The sequence below is a fragment of the Phalacrocorax carbo genome, chromosome 4, assembly GCF_963921805.1.
Source record: "Phalacrocorax carbo chromosome 4, bPhaCar2.1, whole genome shotgun sequence".
Lineage (NCBI taxonomy): Eukaryota > Metazoa > Chordata > Aves > Suliformes > Phalacrocoracidae > Phalacrocorax > Phalacrocorax carbo.
Genome location: NC_087516.1, coordinates 37,031,160 through 37,052,802, shown reverse-complemented (window position 1 = coordinate 37,052,802; position 21,643 = coordinate 37,031,160). Strand labels below are relative to the sequence as shown.

The following is a 21,643-nucleotide window of genomic DNA, read 5'->3' as shown; positions in this document are numbered from 1 at the left end:
AATAAGTAAAGCAAAGGCTGTATATGCCAGCAAAGCAAAACAAGGAATTCCTTCACTACTTCCCATGGGCAGGCAGATCTTCAGCCATCTCCAGGAAAGCAGGGCTCCATCATGCTTAAAGGTTACTTGGGAAGACAAATGCCATCACTCTGAATAACCCCCCTTCCTTCTTCTTTCCCCAGCATTATATGCTGAGCATGACGTCATGTGGTGTGGAATATCCCTTTGGTAAGTCAGGGTCAGCTGTCCCAGCTGTGCCCCCTCCCAGCTTCTTGTGCACCCCCAGCCCACTCACTGGTGCATTGAGGTGAGGAGCAGAAAAGGCCTTGACTCTGTGTAAGCACTGCTCAGCAGTAACAAAAACATCTCTGTTTTTGTCTCTGTTTTTGTTGTTTGCTGGAAACGCTGTTTCCAGCACAAGTCCAAAACATAGCCCCAGAGTGGCTACTGTGAAGAAAATTAACTCTATCCCAGCCAAAAGCTGAAGTTCTTCTATTGCCTATTTCAAAACTAATACTATCTTTGTAACTATTGCTATTGCTTGCTGAAGCCTGCTTTATACTCAAAATGACAGATGTATTCCTGAAAGGCAGCCTATCTACTCAGTGAGCCTCAGCAAACAAATGTCTTGTGGGCAAAGAAAAAGCAACTTGCTCATGCTACAGCTTAGAAGTAGCATAACTTCCTCTGTCAGGACTAGCAACCCTGGCTAGTCTCTGCGCAGGAGACTTGAGGCAGGCCAAGTATGGTTTGACCTGTGGAATGACACAGACCAGACAAATTCACTGAGATGTATGTTGGGAAGGTCTGCACTAGGCCAGTCAGATGAAGTTAGGAAAGCAGTGGCGCTTGCTGTTTTGTAAGAGATTCCTATAGGAGCCTAAATCAAGAAAGGTTGAAAACCTTGAAACGAGATTAGTATCTCCCTGCAATTCAGAGCCAAGCATCTGTTCTTGAAGATATGCACTTCTTATTCACCTCACCTCTCAAAAGTTCTTTTGAGCTACTTTAAGCAGTTTCCTTGACTGTGATGGCTTTCTGAATCCTATTCACAGTGCATAGCTTTTCTTGGGCACAGTAAACAATTAGACCTCTGAATAGCTGTCTTTAAGAGATCTGAGATGCTCCTTGTGTCTTTGATCATCAGACAGTCTAGTTTCTTCAGGTTCTTCCTGGCTGCTAGTGAGCACTTCTCCAAAAGAGTCTTTTTTTCAGTGGAAAGGACAGTTGGTTTTGCATCTGATTCTCTCAAGATGATGAGCAGGGTTGGCATTCAAACCCACAAGAATTGCTTTTCTGTCCAGTGCTAGTTAGGTAAGACATTTTGCTGGCAGTGGTAAAACCAGATGTTACTGTACAACTGTCCAAGTTCCTCAGACTTACATATTCCAGAAGGAAAAAGATGTTTATTTTTTATTATTATCATGCCTCTTATATAATACATACCATGAAAGAGTTGAAGAAGTTTGAAATCCTCTCTTTTGCACCAATGTTCTGATTACCCAGCACTCTTTGGAATAGCTCAAGGATTATGGATTTCCACTAGAGCTGGCCAGTACACAGTTCTATTTTGTGAAAATTCTGGTGAATTTTTCATTAAATGAAGCTGTAATTTGCCTTTGAATCCAAGTCTCTTAAGATCAAGTTCATATTGCATCTGAAACCTTTCTAATTTTTGGTTGGGGTAGGGTAAGATTTCTAAAAGCTTATTTTGACAAATTCTGCATTTTTTCCCCACCTATTTCTGCATTCTTTTGGCTTACCTGATGGGATAAGTTCAGTTTTAAGTCAGTCAGCAATGTTTTAATTGCAAGTGTTAGATGGGACTGCATCTCTGTTCTGCTGCAACTATGTTCTAGCAGAACATTGCTGACTATAGCATGGCCAATTTCGTAGTTCTCAGAGATGCACTTCAAGCATTGCACGCTTCTTTTTTTCTTAAATACACATCAAGGAAGTTATAAGCAGCATACACACGGATTCAAACTGTAATTACTTCTCCTGTTCCAAAGGCCTGTTTTCCAATGTAGGGATTAGCGCTTAGTGGGCACACAGAAAATTAAATCCTCCCCAAAGTTTTGCTTCTGCACACTTACGGAGTACCTCCACTGAAAATAGTAAAACTGGTGAATGAACTTCACTACAATGATTAGCTGTGAACATTAAGACTAGTAGAAGGTTACAGTTCATAGTTGGAGGAGTATGAGGGGAAGTGACTTTGGGTACTTCTGTGGTTGAATGTAGTGTGATTTAAGAAGCCTAAAAAGAAACTTTCATCTCCTGCTGAGAAGCAGAATAAAATAAAAAGAATTCTAGAACCCTTGAGCATAACTTTCAGTAGAGAAATTAGGATAAAATCCTGTCCCAATTTAAATAAAATTCTGTTGAGAGGGGTTCTACCCAGCATACAGATTTCCAGCTTCCTTTGACTAAAGCCTAAAAAAAGATTAAAGCTCCATGGCAACTGCTATCTTAACTCCTGACAGCCATAGTATAAATTACATCTTGGAAAAACCTAATACTGAAAGTTTTATTTAGGTCACCAGTCAGGCTAGGAAACGGTAGGCTTATAGATACTAACCCAAACTTCATTTTGCCCCTGCATGGTCCCAGTGAGGCAGAGATTTTTGTGGGAGGCAAACTGGATGCTGTATGATTATATGCAGTATGAATTTAAAAATCTGACAAGTTTTAGGTGTTTAAATTTGTTTCATACTTTCTGGGAAAAGACTACAATTTACTTGCAACTGTAACCTTCCAGTGAGGAATACAGCAAGGTTATCTGGGAGACAGCAGCCCAGACAGGTACTATGTGCAATTACTGCAGTAGCTGCATTTGCTGGCAGTCAAGGAACAGTATTTGTTTGGATTTTTTTTTGTTTTTGTTTTTATTTGTTTGGGTTTTGGTTTTGGTTTGTTTTTTGTTTTTTTTTTTTAATGGAGAGGCGAGGGAGATGGACAGAGATTGTGCAATTAACTCATTTGCCCACAGGTGCCCCAGCATTCATACTTGTGCCATGGAAGCTACATGTCTCCTTTGGGCTTTTATGGAGATACTGCTTTCTTGCTGTTTGAGGTTATTAATGAATAAGTTATTATTTTAGGTGGTGGAAATGAATATAAATGGACATTGAAAGTCTAGAGTAAAGGCACCCTGTGTTAAACAGTGACAACAAACTCCCCCAAATTTCTGGTTTTTGCATGAACATTCTCTGGTACTGTTATTTCCTTGGTTCTGCTTTCTTGTTCTTTGACTATTTTTGTCTCTGTCCTCTCTGGACTACGTGCTTTTCAGACCTTGAAGAATGCCTTTAATTGTTGTCTGAGGAACACTTTATTGGAGCCATTAAAATAGCCTGGTGCCCGAGACAGGGAAGGATTGGTAACTGGGATCATCTTTCCTGCTCTCCAGTGCAGGGACCAGAAGGGGGGATGCACTCTCCCTAGTCTGTCAGCTGCTGCTGGGCAGGCACAGAATTATTCTAAGGCTCCTTTTGACCACATCAGACAGCGAAGTTTAAGTCCTCAATATCCCATTTCAAAGGAGAAAGTACCCATCATTTCTTAAATAAAAATAAAACCAAGAGAATACCAAAACCATACTAGAGTTGCAGCACACTCTCTATCTACATTATTGCCCACTTAGAAATTTTACCTTGTAAATGTTTAATACTACATGTCATCTATTACTGGAGAAGGATGAGAAATAGAATTGGGGAAGCATTACCAGTATAATATTCAGTTTCACAGACCTGCAAGTAGGACTGCTTTTGCCCTTTCCTCCAGCAGCTGGAATTTGCTGATCACAGTATGACGTATGCCTTCATAACCTGCAATAATGATATGCTGACGTTCAAATGGATCCCACACTCTTATCCTGTGAACAGACAACAAAAACATACTCAAATACATATAGATAGTAAATGCTTTAAGAAAACACCTAAATACATTTCTTTTTCCCTAAAGGTGAAATACACTAACAAGGAATTGTATTAGCAGTTGAACACAGTGAGTTGTATAAGTTAACCACTATTGCTGGGACATGGGATGCAAGATAATCTCACTATTAAATGGCTTTTGGGAGAGTTTTAAGAAGTTTAAAAAATGGTAAATGACTTGGATTTCTAAGTATCAGTTAGACCATCAGAATTTCTGCATTGGTGAAGAACTCCTCATATTGATTTCATAAAACTTAGAAGTGTTGAACAATAGTTGAAACCATACAGAACAGACCATTGAGCATTTTCTAAATAAAATTACATGCTTTGTTGGCTATAATTTTCAGTGCAGTAATCTGTAATCTAATGATAGCAATCGCTGGAGTGGCAAATTCAACTACCTTATGATTACATCTTATTTAGCAACAGGAAGCAAGAATAATTTTCAGTCTTTCTCCCCTTACACTACTGTAATATTTGTAGTAAACTGCAAAGGTGCTTCTGGATGATTTTATGTAAAGAAGTTTGCAGTAAAATTTATTATTATCATACCAGAGCTATTCTCAACTTGACTTCAGAAGACATACCTCCCCATTCCCAAAGCAATGCCAGATCAGGTAAGTTAACAGAGTAACTGTTCATTCTTATGCCTGTGCAGCAGTCGGCCTTGCTTGCCCTGGGGAGTGAACTTAATGTGATAGTTGATGAAGCTTTACAAGCCACAAGGCTTGTCTTCCTGTAAACATGTTATACACTTTTGAAACCTGCTTGAGGATAAAATACGATGCTTCCCTGAAAAGTGACGTTTTAAGTATTTAAATTTTTCTTTAGAGAAATCCCAAATGTTTTGTCACACACTTGTGGCTGTTGCCATGGAGACAGAATTGGTTTGGGGGAAGCAGGTCAGACATAAGTCTCATATTTAATAAAAATTTTTTTTGTGAACACCTCTCTCTCGTGTATTTAATAACTAGTCATCCATACTTGCTGGCATGAGGTACAACAACAGAGAAGAGAGCACCCACAGATTTCAAAGGCTTGACTTTGTGGAGTGCACCAGAGTAACTGAACTGCAGCTTCAGTAACTGCCAACTGTAAAAGGCTGTTATAACTTATGAGAATTAAATGAACTGAGAAGAAATTTTAAACTTTTCTTAATAATTCAAATAATGCAAGTCTCTCACAGGAGGAATGTCCTGACTGCAACAAGAAACATTCCTGCATCTATTCTGTCTCTGGATGAAGGAATTAAAAAAAAAATTTTAAAAATTACATCCTGATATTTTAGAATACAGCCTCTAGGCAGAAGTTTATTCAAAAATCTCAGTAGGAAAAAGTTATTAAATTAAGATCACGTCAATATGCTTGCCAAAACAACAGATCATTTGATAAGGTTCCTTCTTGAACCTTATGACCAAAGTAAATCTGCATATAAAGATATGGAAAATTTTCCCAGATTATAGTCCTGGTTTTCCTTCTCACTAAATTAAGCATGGCTTCTAAATGGAATTATCTGATGAAATAAAAATTACATACTTGCATGCAATTCTTTACAGCTGAAGCTAAGTTCTTTAGGCTAACTGTGCTTTCAAACACCTTTTATTTTCCCACTGATATAGACTGATATTATTTTCTAACAGCTTGTGTCTTTCCTCTCTGCCCATTTCTCCAAAGGTGTTGTGCAAACATGCTCTTCAGCAGATGCTTCATCTCCTGAATAAATGATAAGGCTGAGGTGCAATTTTAAATCACAGCCTTGGCAAAATATGGAATCTGCACAAAGCAGGTCCTGTCTCTGTTCAAAAACTGGCTCTATTAAAAACATTAAAAAAGCCATGAACGTATAATGATGTTGAAACTGTTTATTTTTGCCTTGCATAGTGAGACACTGGCTACAAGCTCCTGAACTAAAGCCAGTCAAGCAAATACTGACTAATGAGATGGCACTAAGCTCATTCCTGTTAGATATTGCTTGTGTTTTCAGCAAAATGCCCGTTTCTACTGAAGGCTTAAGTACATCAACTGAAAGCATCTAACTACAGTATCCTAGCTGAAGTCATCTAACTCAAGGCTCTAAAACATGGCTAACCTTCTGCTGGGTCAGGTTTCTTAACACTCCATGGGAAGTAACTGAAGCAATAACTGTGGTATTGCTATTTCCGCCATGTTTTTGAACCACGTAGGAGGATATAATACTTCTTGGAGTGTTATGAGTTTCAGTTGAAGATGGTGCTGATATAAACAGCTCCATTAAAATAGACTGTATAATAACTTTGGCATAGTTTTATTTCAGTGAATCATTTCAAGCAGATCTCTGTCTAAACCTTAAATAAAGCCCATTAGATAGCACCATGTATGCTGTTATAGTTGGAAAGATCAAGAAACAGCACAACTACAGAGGCTGACTGGACTTCAAATAGCTCAAAATAAATGGCGTGCACAGCTTCTCTCAGTTGTCTCTCATTACTACTGTGCAAGCCTTAAAAACACTAAGTTTCTTCTAAGACTTATTTTGATACGAATATAGACACTGGAATCCTGTCACCTTCTACTGGAATCTCACTGGGTAGTTGGGGCTGGCTGCCTTTATCATTAAGTTTTCCCTAGATCCCTTATTTTTGTTTGATGCTTGGGCTTCTAAAATGTATCTTCTTAGCCTAGAGTCTCCCTGTGTTGTTTGTGTCGCTGTAATTAGATTTTTACTCCAGGGTGGAATGATCATCATCTCCTTCAGCTGGAGAAAGAGGGGGCCATTCACAAACAGTCATACTTAAAACCTGAGTCCCCTATAAAGAGAGCACCGCTTAATAAAGATGGCACACAACAAAGCCTAATTTCAAACAAATCATGCAGCTCTTTAGTAATGACTGCCCAACATTCCTGTTCATTTCCAGTTTAGAAGATCAGAACATGTAAGCAGAAACTACTACATTTGTCATTCTAAACTATCGGGTTTCTGTCATTTTTCTCATTTTTTAAGGTAGCAAAACCCTGGCAAGATGACCAACCATGGTTTTATTTTACTTAGTGAAAGGATGCAAGTGAATGAAAGAAAATGATGTAAGAAGCATTTTGTTTGAAAAAATAACTCAATATAATTTTTACAAACATGCAAACCCCTTGACTTATCAGCAGAAGCACAAAATCTATTAACTTATTCTTTGCATTTCATGAAGTTACTTTATCAGCATTAGCCAGCTTCCTCATTTTTCCTTTCTGAGCAAGTGATTCAGCAGAGGAACTTAATGGTTTTGGAGTATACCATTCATGTCATAACAAAAGAGGAACATATTCAGAAATTTACCCATTTTCCATCTTGACTCCAAAACCAATCCTACTGGCATCATCTGTAACTGTCAGGCAGTACATATCTGGGTCATTCTTCAATAATTTTTAAACCTAAAATTTAGAAGAATAGTCATTTTAAGTATCTGTCAGATAAACACCTCTACTATTAATTTTATATTAGTCTTAAGGAATAGCATTTTAATGATTATTTAATGTAGTACAATAATCAATAACAACAAAAAAAACCCCTAGGATTTGAGGAGACTAAGATCAACATGTCATTATTTTTGCACCACTGCAAAAAACCCCAAATCTCATGAGGTGAATAAATAGGAATGCTGGTTTAAGACATGTTAAGTAACTATATGCTATTCAGTTTTGGAAACCACACTTAAGGGTGGGGGGAGTTCAAATAAGCAACAAGATAGAGAAGGGGCATAGAAGACAATGACTTCTAATGAAAAATAGAACAAAGCTTAGAAACAAGAGGACTGACGTCAGTTTGCTTCTGAGAGAAACGGGACAATCTGTCTAAGTGAAAAGGACAATAATTAATGTCCTTCAGATGCAGCACTGAAGGTTTAAATAAGACACTGGAGGAAACAAAACAAAAAAGAACTGTCCAACCATAATGACAGTGAAGCACTGGAATATATTACTCTGGAAAGTAAAGCTCTCCAGTGACAAAGATGCTACAAGACAGGCTAGACAATTGTGTCAGAATCAGTTTAATTATAACTGATCCTGCCCTTGGGCAGGGGAAGTGGATTGGATCAGCAGTTCTTGAGCTATGGGAAGGCACTGACATATCCTTGGAGGCCCAGACAATGCTCTGGGAGAATTTAATATTTCTCCTTCTTCCTGCCTTTTCCCCTGAAAGTTCTCTCTGAAAATCATTTGAAGAATGTAGTATTTACTCTCAGGCAACAGGGCAGGTGGGGAGCAGAGCCATCAGACCCACCCTACCTAAGGGCACATTTTGAGCATCGCCAGTGGCGAGCTGGGTGGACACTCATTGCATGTTCCTTGCATTCCCCTGCCAAAAGCAAGCTGAACTGTGTTGAAGGTTATGCTACCACAGCGGCACAAAGTCTACGTGGAAGGCTAACCTTTCTCTTCCCAGGGAAATCCAGATCCACAACTGAGGAACATTTAAAGGCATACGATGTGAAGAATGGTGCAATTTCCCAGGGTCATTGAAGCTAGGATCAGGGAGGGGAAGCTTCTAATCATACCTGGTGATTCAGGCGATGACTGCAGAACACAACTACCCTGGGGAAGATTCTAGCTGTTGTATAGAAGTACCACCTATTTGCTGGAGTGAAAACATGGATGTTTGTATGTAAGAAGGGCCTATCCTATTACAGTAGAAAGATAGGTCCAATAATACTAAATTTCAGTACTGTTGAAAGAAATAACCTCCTAAATGGATTTTCAGCTCTTTCTACTTGTTGCATATGTAATTAACTAATAACAAAATAATTATATTCTCCACACTCAGAGAAAATTTGACAGATGTTCCGGTATTTTAAGCAACAAACTTGGATACTGTGCTTTGGTTTCTACCTATTCAAGAAACACTAGAATAACGTTTCACAGTATTTTCTTTGATAAGTGTTAATTTTTGGTGGAAGGGACTGGCAAAATGAGTACATGAATTATTAGCAACTAGAGAACATTCAGTAAGTAATCCTTACTGCATTGATAATTTCTGAGTAGTTTCACGCAAACATTCACCATCCAAACTCTTGGTTATTTTTATAAATGCCACATCTACCAGTCACTTTTCAAAATGAAAAGTGCATTTAAGCTTACAAAAAATAATACCTACTGTTCTGGTTTCTAAGTACCACAGCTTGATATAGTTGATTTTCTTGGGTGTACCTGGGAAGCACCAGATAGTGGCCAATGTCAGTCAAGGCAGTAGAGTATAGAAAGAAGATGGATGTGCTGGTTTCAAGATGATGGAGTTGGCACAGGGCTTGCAAACTGAACTCAGAGACATGGTGTACGTGGTATGAACGCACTGTGACCTAGGGAGCAGGAGACCATCTGGCAAGTCAGTAGTTGCAAGCTCAAGAACTTTTCTGCAGATTTATGTCAGCACTTTTTAATCTCATTGATATCTAATTAAAAATATGTACCTTTTTCTCATTCTTAGCTCATTTATTTATATAAGTAGTTAAGTAACATTGGTAATGGTCAATGAACCTTAAAATGAACAGGAACTCTAGGCATAAGTCCTTTCATATGGACATATAAATTATTGTATATGTACACATATGCACTTGTAATAACTTCTCCAGCTGATCCAACTATTGACCCAATGCAGTGACGACTGAGAAAATTCAGGTAAATCCTGTCAAATGAACACGGCTGAGACTATCTACAGTAAGTCAGATCAGAAACTGTTCATAGCAAAGCCAAACACAGCCAACCAGTGATACTTTATATATGCAGATGACAGCAAATAGCAAACTTGTATTGCAAACCTGTGAAAAAGGGAATTCTGGTTACAATCCAATGAACTGTAAAATTCTTATTACTATATAAAATTTGATCTTTGGAAAGAAACACTATAGAATTTCCGATTAGAAAATTAATCATCAGTGTAAATTAAACAATCAAAAGGAGGGCTTAATTATGATTATGATCCCAGAACACTTACCTATTCGAGACCTTCCTGATACCAGACCATAATGTAAACTACGGAGTGAAAACAAGACAGAAATAAGTGACATCATAAAACAAAAGGAATACAAAGTAGGACAAAATAACTTCTCAGCATTGTAACAGTTGTTACATAACACATCCATCAGTAAGCAGAACAGTATTTTGAGATTTGAGAGAAACCGTATAAACATGATATATTAGGATGTTGTTTCTTACCTTTTCATCTCCAATAAGCGAGTACTGATCAATGGCATTATGTTTGTCACTAGTAAGTTCATTCTTTTCCATTTCTTATTTTACCTTCTCCAGTCTCCTTTCCTGTCTTAATTTCTTTGCACCTTTCCCATGCGGTCCAACGTTCTGAAAAAATATTAAATATTGACATTTTTCACCTGATAGAACCTTTTGATTATGTTAACTGAAGCAAAATTCCTCAGAAGGAAGGACGCACAATTTACTTAATAGGTGATCATGACAATTTTAAGGCTTCTGGAAAATCTAATATCTTCTCATCTTTTGTATATTGTAAGCAGGTGGTGATAGACTGCACCTTAAATAACTACTGTGAACAGCAATGGTAGATTCAAGATAAATCCCTTGCATTTACTCAGAAGTCAAAACAGGCTGTCTGCAACTCCAGACTTTAAGGGGTGAATGGAAATTAGTGAGGAAAACTGTCAGTATGCTTACCTTCCGTTCGCCCAGAACTGCCTTGCCAGTGGACAAAACTTATGGGTTACAGATGGAAAAAAGACTGGAAACCATTGGTTTTGACTAATGTCTAGAGAGATAGTAATGCTATTTAAAGAGTATTTAAGTGAGCCATTCCTCTTCCCACTTCTCAGGAGCTAGGGTCACTAATTCTTGCAGTTGAAGGAATAAAATAATTCTACATAAGTCTGGTCTTTGATGTCCCTGCTTCAAGACAAGAACACTCTGGCTTTAAGGAAGGTTACAATGACCTCATTTATTTATTCCAATAATTCATATTTCAGTGAAAATCCATGGCCTGGACAACTGATGTTTCAGTTCCAGCTCTGCAGTGCTAAAGAAGTTAAAAGTTGTCACCTGTTGCTCCCTTGCTCATTCTCCTTTTGGGTGGAGTCTCCTGGTACAGGTCCCTGGTGGCCTTTGACAGAAAATGGCCTGCCAGAATAGTTTGCTGAGGAGTTTTCTTTGTATTCTGGCTCAGCCAACCCGTTACAAACCCAGTCTCTAAATTCCCAATGACAAAAACGTCCCTGGCAAAACATCAGCATTCTTTGATATCACATGAACCCTGTTCTGGGAACAGCACCAAAAGATCTTATCCAAACATTTCTCACAGACCTTACAAATGCTAGGGAAAACCAACTCAGTCCAATAGACATAGGGAAGAACGAGTTGCCTCCTTCTGCTCCAGTGAGGTCTTCATTGCTGTTAGAGGGTTTTATCCCCAGAAAGTGACTTCCATTTCTGGAAAAGGGAGCCTTAGTTTACAGTTCAGGTCCCACAGTAGCTTTGAAACTAAGAAGTACAGATGACCTTAACCAGACTTAAAGTTTCCACTCAGATACACAATACACTGTAAAGAATTGCTTATTTTCAGATTTTAGCTTTATTTAGAGACACTTCCATTAGTACCTGAAGGATTTTAAGAGAATGCCCTTTATGCTAATGACTGTTGTGACTCAAGAAAATGAAAAAAACTAAGATGGTTGACTGAACAATCATTCTATTTAGAAGTATTTAGCAGTTAGTTGTACAGAGGATGAACATATGATTTGTTCTATATGTAAAGCTTTGTGGATGATGCAGTCAGTGCTAGAGATAAACTCGTACCTATTCTCAGAGAGGCCAAGCAGTAGCCTCAAGAATCCTGTACTCTTTACTTTGGCAAGGAGCGATGTAATGACCTGTTTCTTCACATACTTCTTTTTCAAAAGGTCATAAGTTAACAGAGTCTAGTAAAAAATATTAAAACAAAAACCACCTTGCCTGCTTTGTGTAATTATTTATCTAAGTAAATGTCTTGCTTAATTAGGTTTTACAGAAATGTAAAAAGAATCCATAACCATGCATCTCCCCAGCTTACTTTCTAAATAAATTTGCATTTAGTACCTGAAAAATGAGTGTCAGAGAACCCAATCCTTTGTCTGTAGAGACAAAGAGTTTTGTATCCCTCACCAGCACAATTTCGATGCTTTCTACAAGTCCCTTTTCCATTCTAACAGCACGGCATTTTGATTTTACTATGTTGCACACTGTAATCACTCCAGCACTTAGATTCCTGTATACAACGTATCTCCAAGACACAAAAACCCCCAAAACACTCACCACTGTAGGACTAGTAATTATTCTGCCTACAGAGCTGTCCCTGTTATGTTTTAAAGAGTTTGAAGTGACTTGGTTTATGAATCTTCTGAACACTCCCATGACAGTGATCTCCAGTTCACCAGCATAGATATATACGTATCCAGCTGCAACACAGGACTGAAATCCTGGCTCACAGAAACCAGTGGGAATCAGGAGTTCACTTTTGGAGGTCTGAGCTTTCATCATTAAAAAAAAAAAAAATTCTCTTCAGTTTTTTGCCATAATTTGTCTGAGATACATTCTAAAAATGTTTCCAAGGTGTTGAAAGGATGAGTGCTTTGGCTAACTCTTCATGTTCAACTTGGTTTTGACTGGATGATTCCAGCAGTGCTCAGCATTGTGTTCATTTATGTTAGTTCTGAATCCAGCCGTTTGCAATATGTAAACTACTTCAGAAACAGGCAAGGCAATTCAGGCACAAATTGCAGAAACTAGTATATTTTGCCTGTTCTGTTTGGCAGAACTGCCTTTTAAAGGCTTCAGTCATGTTTTCAAATGCAACATTGTGCCAGTCATGTTGTCTTGTCTGCTACCTGCCCTGATCTGAAAGAAAGGGAAGGTTTAATTGTCAAATACCTGTGTAGTTTGAACTTGCCTGGGACAATTCAGCATAGCCACAATGTCTCAAATTCCATTTGTGTTTTTTAGCTTGTTTGTAGTAACAGTCAAAAACTGGTCATTGATCTTTGCAGCCAAGTTCCACACTTGAAGGCAGTTCTGTCCACCACAAAAGGCTAAAAAAGTAGTTCAGGACAAACACCTACAGATTTAAGGTTAAATTGGAAAACAGAAAAGAAAAAAAAAAAAAAAGGCATTTGAAAGTATTTGTAGCACAGGAATAGAATATTCTGCAATTAACATCTGTCTGTGGTTGTTCTACTAGGACTATCTTGTAAGGTTGCTTGAACGGTGTACCTGTATTTTACTGTCCACCTTTTTGGTAAGCACACAAAGGCCAGGTACACAAATGTCTGCACTGGTGATCATTTCACTTTCTAGGTGAAATAAAGGGTACTGATCACTATGTATAAAGCCTGATCAGATCTGGCTTACAGAGAATGTAGAAATCGGCAAAATTTTCTCTCTGCAACTGTCTTACCACAACAACTGTGTTCAGAAGGAACGTTTCCAGGTATCTTTTCCTGAGCTAAGCTGCACAGGATTTAAGGACTCGGGCATTTTTTTGGATAAGCCATTGTTTGACTTTAATGCCATCAAATATATGTTTGAATCTCATATTATTTACAAGAATATATAAAAATTTATATTCAATTATAGTTCTTTGATAATAGTATTCAGTTTACTGATAAAGTATTGAGATAGCAACAGAAGCTTGAATTCAGCACTGAAAATCGTATCTTTGGTTTCCAGAATGTGGAGATTTTTAGGATTAGAGAGCATGTTTCAGTGATTTCGAGCAATCATAACCTTTGGAACTTAAATTAAATTCTATAAAAGTTCCACAAAATTCACATGAAATTTGGTTCAGATCTCTTGTATTCTCACAAGAATGAATACACTTGTTCACCACTTAAGCCCATCTCCTTTGTCACGTGATTGATTTCAGAGCACTCAGGTCACTTGGTATTCTGTTTTTTACCACATAGCACACCATTTTTCATTGTAATCTTGTTACAGTTCATGTGAAACACTAGGAAATTAAATAATGTACCATGATAAAGTAGAAGAGATTATTGAAATAGAATACGGAATGACAATATCGATAGTTTGAGATTTCCATTTGCATGATTCTTTCAGAAATGAATCAATTCAATGAAACAATTCTCCTTTATTTAACAAATGGGAACAGAAATGAAACCACTCACCTCTAAGATGAACTGAAGGTAACTTGGCCTGCAGTCTTCAGATTCCAGAGTATTATTTCAGTGGTAGTATGTCTGGAATATGTCTGAATGCCACGAGATGATAGTCGAGGTGATTAATGAAGCAGGTGCAAATAAGTCATTGCAGCAACCCTGAAGAGTGCGAGAGTAGGCAAAGGTGCTAACACTGAAAAGTTCTACCTGCATAACAGCCTGCTGCCCTGTAAGGAACAGCAGAGCTGTTCATAGCATGAGGGAGGTTTCTACTACACCACTACAGGCACTTCTAAAACAGCAATTGTTTTTAAATCTGTAACACTATCTGAAAAGAAAATGTGCACTCAAGAATATTTTAGGGTGAAACTCACCTCAGTGTAAAGCAAGGGCAGCCCTGCTGACACTTCTGAAATTAATGGAGTAGTACAGAATTTGCTCTTGCAGTAGCTGCCAGGCATGACAGGATGAAGGTACCAGAATCGGGAAGGCGTAATGGAGGCGTGAGAGAGCTAAAACCTCCTGCCTTCAGATGGAACACTGGGTGAAAAGGTTAGGGGTAAAAGCCCAGATTTTTAGGAGGAGTTAGGCACCTAACGTTGCTGGAAGGCTGCCAGCATGATTTTCAAAAACTCCAGAAGAATTTAGAAATTATGCTCTTGAAGACCTCATCGGCCACCCAAATATTTAAAAAAATTGGGCACAACTACTTTTTCTGGAGAAGCAAGTACATAGTTTCTAAACATTCATTACCTAAAGATCACAAGGAAGTAGTCATTAGTTACAGCTTCTCCCTGAACAGCAGTCTCAGAGTATTGGCATATCGGCTTAATAACCACATCTCCTTTCTAGCACTGAACACTGGCTTCTTTTCTGTTCCTGTACAAAAGAAAAGTCAATTAAAAGAGAGAAATCATACCTGTAGCCTTATTCTGTCACACTACTAAATAAAACCTGAAGATAAGTGCAAATACACGGAAGACTGAATTGTATCCAGATGTGTATGCACAACTCAGTGCAAGAGATATATGACAACATCAGGTCTATACTGTCATAATGAACTAGATGAGCAAGGTACAGAATAAACTCCAGATGCTCTGATGCAGCCTGATTTGGACTTTTTATACCAACTACGACATGACTGGGAGGGGGAGGATTGGAAGGTCAATCTTGCTGCTCTGGCAGTAACAGTTCAGGAATAAAAAACTGTCAGATTGCCAAATATGCTAGTTGACCACACATTTTAATGCTAAAAAAGATGGTCATGTACAGTAGTTGGGATTTTTAATCTGGCTTGATTTTGCTTCTTTTGAAACATTTTTCCCCCGTCTCTGCCTGCACTGAACCTAGATGATGCATACATTATGATTTGCTGTGCTCCCAATGTCATTACCATCTACAAATCTAGTTTTCAAACTCTTCAGACGTACCAGTGATAAAATACGGGAATCGAATAAGGACATCAACATACACTTTGGGTGATTCTCTTTATAATCTCTTTTAATGTACAGCCTATTGCTTCCTTCCTCTTTCATCAATTTTCTAACACTTCGTCTTAACTCCTTGCAGCTGGATTTGCCTTTGCAAACTATTTCTGTCTTTGATATAGAATATTGCCAGTGCCATTTGAAAATAAAATTAACGTGAGTGGCAGATACTAGACTTCTCCTAAACCTCATCATCCAAGTCCTGTCAAACATACTGCATAAGTAATTATGACTATCCTCTCCTACCATTACAGGCTATAGAAGTGGACTTGTCACCCTTAGAAAACCTATCATTTTTTTACATGACTAAAATATTTACGCAGAGCAAAGATGAGTAACGAACTCCCAGCTGATACTGGGAGTAGGGCACAAACTGAGAGAACACTCCTGCACAGTGCTAGCCAGATCTTGTTCTCAGAAATTTCAGTCTGACAGTCTCAACAAACATTGTGTAAAGGTGCATGCTGGATTGGCATATGAAACCAGGAAAGATTGCCCTTCAGCTTATGTTTGGAAGAATATGTACTTGAGTAGCAGTTTGTTAGTGTAAGATACAGTAGGTTGTTGAAGGGATGAGGGAATTCATACCTATAAAACATACCCTTAGGATTAATCCCTTATAATATTTGGATTATATAATGACAATACATCAGTTATACAGCAATGGAGTAAATAGAAAGAAATTATTAATGGATCTGGCTTTCACAAAAATATAATGATGGAAGGCTGATATTCAGTTGAGTTATGAAGAGGAATTTTTTACTTCTAAGTTCTCACTGGTGAAAAATACTTCCTATTACTCTGTAAGCACACAGAATATAATCTTTCATTGAATTTCTTCATTTAAGTATGGAGCAATCCCTGTATATAGGAGTATCTGCTGCATGAAACACACATTTCTTCAGCAACTGGCATGATCAAAACCCTGAAATAATAAAAAAAATATAGATTCAAACACAGAGCTGAGTATATTTCCTGAGTCTGCAGCTGGCATATATTCCTTTCCCTTCCCTAACCTCAGAATGAAGTATGAGCCAATAAAATTCTGAGGGGAAGGGAAGTCAAATGTGAAAACAGAGAATATGAAAGTATCACCCACACACAAAGCAAGAGGGAAAAATAAACCCAAACAAGACAGTGAACAGAAACAAAGATTGAAATGACAGCAGGAATGAAGTGCAGAGACACAAGAAAAAAGCTGTCAGAAATAATTAGGAGGAGTGTGAAAAGTAATCCAAGAAAACTAAAAAAAGAGAAGGGTCACTATAGCTAGTTGACTGCATCTGAAAGAAATTATAACTTATCTCCTCTTCCAAAAAAAGTTGTAAGATTTTCTCCCCTTCTCTTTTCTTTAATTAAGAAAATCCTAAAACACACTTTCAAAGTATCATACAGCACTGTAATTTATCCAACATCCACTCCTGAGGGGGAACAATTGTAAACTGCATAATTTAAGGTTTGGTTTGGTTTTCAAATTTATGAATATCCTGCTAATCTTTTTGAAATTTTTACATTTCTCTTTTTATTTACTACATTTGACAGATTAATTCCCATCAAAATGCTGGAAAATGCCTATTTAAAATCCTGACAAGTTATGCCATTATTCAACTAAATTGACAGCAAAATAAATACAGAAATAAGTCCTCCTCTCTGAAGTGCTGAAATATGGGTAATGAGCCCTTCGTAAGTTAGACAGATTTCTTTTAATGTCCGGATCCTATTAAAACCTGATGCACCAGTATATATGGCAACTTCTAACTAAGGAAGCCATAAAGCGAAGTCCCTTAGACAGCAAATTGATATAAACGGTCTTGTACTTTCCTTTGAAGGACATGACAAAATACTGTCCAGGAACAGAAACCTGAGCTGAAATTGAAGTTATTTGATGTGACTGTTACCATTTTTGTATGAAAAGGTTTTGAATTTGAAAAAAAATCCCATAGGAGGTCTAATAGGCCAACCGTTTACCCACTATTGGTGGCGCAGAAAGCTGATTTGACTATTACCTACAGAAGTTTCAATGTCTCCCATTGGTCATAATTCTTATGACCAATAGACTAAAGGTTTTGCAGAAGTCAAAGGATGCCACAGCACTGAAAATTACAAATGAGTTGAGCAAGTAGCAAGCAGCTTAGAGGCAATAAGGACCAGCTTTGTATGTGATTGCTCAGCTATAATTAACTGTGTGAACCTTCCTGCCAAGTACAAAGACGTCAACTCCACCTATTCGTAAATACTGTTCATCTTCATATGGTCAGCTACAACTCAGAAATGGTATAGGAAGGTGTTCCTTACCACCTTTCAGCTCTTAATCTCCATGTCTCAGCATCTACTTATTTCTCTGTGGATGACTTATTCCAAGTGCAGAAGAAAACACATGAGAGGAAGCTCATTTGGCCATAAAGACAAGCACTCCTCCACTCTCTAAGACAAAGGAAGATTTTTATTCAAAGTTGATGAAATATAAAATGATCTTATGACTTAATGAACGGAAAGAAAACCAAGAACGAGAACAATAAACCCCCCCCCTCACCTTGATCACTTGGCTACCATAAAAAAACCCCCATGTTTCTGTTCCTTGCCCATGTCAGTATTGCCACACCCAAGGCAAGACGATGTATGGTTTATCCCTTGTGTTTACTGATAAATAAATTAGCTGTATCAACATTCTCAAGAATTTTTTTAAAATTGCGTTTTAAGGGACTTGTAAGGCGCCTAACCTGTTCACCATAGCATGAGGACTTAATTTTAAATAATTTTAGAGGCCTGCGGTTTTTACATGTAATAATGAAAACATAGCTGGATACAATTTAAAAATGGCTTGAATTTAAATGACTTATCAGTATATGTAAAAGAAACCACTGCAGTTGAGCTGGATAGAAATTGGCTGAGTAAAAAAATCAAAACATTCTTCAGTATATCATCATGAATTGAGACAAACTAGAATATGTCAAAATACTGTGATTTTTAAGGAAAAATGAAGATATGTAAGTTTGGAAACACTTAAACATTTAGTTCCAAAATTCTCAGACAAAATAAACACTTTAGATACTTGACACATATTTCTGTGCTGAGCAAAATCAAAACACACAAAATGTATGAACTACACCTTCTATCCTTTTTCAGCCCGTTTATTTCTTGATAAACAAGATGTCAGTTTAATATATAGCAGAAATATCCTCCAGTCTGTTAGTAGTCAGGATTTTGAGAGGTTTCCTTTTAGAGACATGGATAACCTATTCACCTTTGCTTCTACCCAGCCTAATTTTCTCAGGGATGATTAGTTTTCTCTCAAAGTTATTTCTCTTTTATACAATTTTGGAGTCCTTATTCATATTACGAAGAACAGCATACATAAAACCCAAAGAACAATGACATGTACATCACAAGGTTTTTGCTTTGCTTGCTTTGACACTGAAGTGATGGTTCCCAAAAGAGGTCATAACTTAGCATAGGGAGGTGCGCTGATTTCCTACCCTGTCCCCATCTGCTCCCAAGCTAACTTGAGGACAGATGCCCAAATCCAAAGCCCTGTGAAGTATGAGAGAGGACTTTTGCCAGGGAACCCCTTGGAAATTGAAAGGCCAACACAAGTTGCACCAGGGAACGTTTAGATTGGATAATAGGAAAAAATTCTTCACCAAAAGGGGTGTCGGGCATTGGAACAGGCTGCCCCGAGAAGTGGTCGAGTCTCCATCCCTGGAGGTATTTAAAAGACGTGTAGGTGTGGCATTAGGGACATGGTTTAGTGGTGGACTTGGCAGTGTTAGGTTAACAGTTGGACTCAATGATCTTACCAGTCTTTTCCAACCTAACTGATTCTATGATTCTATGAAAATCTGAGAGTTCTTGGCTTCAGCTCCCTCTGGTGGGTAATGCAACCTTCAGAAAGCAGCAACTACTGGTAAAGGTAACTACCACAAAACAAAACACATGCAGGTTGCTATCTTTTTCTTACAATATACAGAAATACACCAGCTGAGTAATGATTATAATTGAGATCAGAGCTTTAAGCTGCAGCTTCACACATTCATCCTGAAAAGAGGTTCCTGCCAGAACCGAATTCCCTTCAAATTCACAGAAGAAAAGACATGGGAGTTTTGGTCCAGGCAGAAATCTATTTCCAGCACCTAATGTTGATTAAAATAAAATAGGGAACTAGTTAAACACTATTCTTTTTGACAAGAACATTCACTTGGATTTCTTTTCTTGACTGATACTTTGAGGCCTACTTTCTCAAAACCATTTTGTTTGCAAGATTCAGAAAATATTCATTATTTCACAAATCTCACATCCCAAAGATTCTTTGTTACAATGAGTTTAGTTCCAGTGGAAAACAAAAAATATGCTTTTCAATCTGTGATATCTTACCTACAAACCTTACATGTCCACACATTTACCAGCTGAAACAACTGAAAATTAAAGCATATTTTATAATTTATAATCTTGGGCGCAAATCTAAGTCCTTCCACAAGACCAGTGTGCACACTGTATTTCAGTATCCCAAATACATTGGTTATGATAATGGCTATTTTTGATAATTATAATATTAAAATAAGCACCAGTAATCTCTGTGCTACAAAACAGTACTTAAATTTTGATTACCTCAGAAAAATGCAAGGAAATTTTGCAATCATCAGCAATCTGATAGCAGAGGCTTAGAAGTAATCATACTTTCTGCTCTCACCAGTGGCACCAATAAATCAGATTATAACTCTTGCATCTTGTGTTAAAACAGGTTTTTTTTCTTCTTTCGAAAGCTTACTTGTTGAAAATAACAATGTTCCCATCAGAAAACAGTAATCAAGTGTGAGAACATTTTGGGTAAGAATGGTCATGAGTTCATGTTCTTCAGTGGACCAAGGCCATATTGTTCAGGCATAGGACCAACTTAAACAACTATATGGTCTGTTCATTAAATTGCTTATGAAATTACATCATATTTAAAGACAACTTGGTGGATGAAAGGCTGGACATGAGCCAACAATGTGTGCTTGCAGCCCAGAGGGCCAACTGTATCCTGGGCTGCATCAAAAGAAGCATGGCCAGCAGGTCGAGGGAGGTTATTCTGTCCCTCTGCTCTGCTCTGGTGAAGCCTCACCTGGAACGCTACATCCAGCTCTGGAGCCCCCAACACAGGAAAGACCTGGACCTGTTGGAGCAGGCCCAGAGGAGGGCCACAAAAATGGTCCGAGGGCTGGAACACCTCTCCTTTGAGGACAGGCTGAGAGAGTTGGGGTTGTTCAGCTTGGAGAAGAGAAGGCTGCAGGGAGACCTTATTGTGGCCTTTCAGTATTTAAAGGGTGACTATAGGCAAGATGGGGACAACCTTTTTAGCAGGGCCTGTTGTGACAGGACAAGGGGTAATGGTACAGGTTGCCCAGAGAGGTGGTAGATGCCCCATCCCTGGAAACATTCAAGGTTGGTTGGACTCTAAGCAATCTGATCTAGTTGAAGATGTCCCTGCTCACTGCAGGGGGGTTGGACTAGATGACCTCTAAAGGTCCCTTCCAACCCAAACTATTCTATGATTCTATAACAACTAAGCTGCGGGCATGCATTTTACATCACAACTTCCATTCTGAAAGAAAAATGTAGAATTTATAAACATTTCTTTCTAATTAGTAGTTTTCTCCTTTTGAAAAGGAAACCATCCAACTTTCAGGTACAAATAAGAATCTGATATCAGAAGCTCTTCACTAAATATGCAGTTTTAATTGGAATTCTCAGCAATCGATGAAACACCCTAGAGACCTCTCCTAGAATTATTTTAATTAGTTCCTTCTCCCCTTATGCTATTTCAGACATTTCCATCTTACATTAACTAACATAAGGTTTTTATGGGGTGAGGGGCTTACATGTAAGTCATATACAGTGCAGACTGACTTGTTTGTAGACATGTAGGACTGGATTCTCCATGTGGTCTCTGCTGGCTAATCAATCTGTAAATCTGTGAATCCTCCTGCTTGTGTATCATGGGCTAGAGACAGAATAGATCTGTGTCAACCTTCTTACAACACTCATAGTTCTGTGCTAAAATAATACATATAAGCAAATCTCACGCTTCTGGCATTCACCTGCAGAG

At 38.0% G+C, this 21,643-nt stretch overlaps 1 long non-coding RNA gene across 3 annotated transcripts; it reads right to left on the bottom strand.

The window, feature by feature from the left end:
- Positions 1-407: 407 nt before the first annotated feature.
- On the bottom strand, positions 408-20,324 carry LOC135313063 (uncharacterized). 3 transcript variants are annotated; one of them, XR_010372645.1, is made up of 10 exons: positions 20,164-20,324; positions 14,825-17,982; positions 14,081-14,230; positions 11,229-13,014; positions 10,116-10,259; positions 9,895-9,932; positions 9,111-9,259; positions 8,462-8,541; positions 7,243-7,337; positions 408-3,877 (listed from the first exon to the last, which is right to left on the bottom strand). It is a non-coding gene; the product is annotated as an uncharacterized LOC135313063 (long non-coding RNA). The 3 variants fall into 3 exon arrangements; XR_010372644.1 differs by lacking the exon at positions 20,164-20,324 and having other exon boundaries at positions 14,825-18,073; XR_010372646.1 differs by lacking the exons at positions 8,462-8,541; positions 20,164-20,324 and having other exon boundaries at positions 14,825-18,073.
- Positions 20,325-21,643: the final 1,319 nt, after the last annotated feature.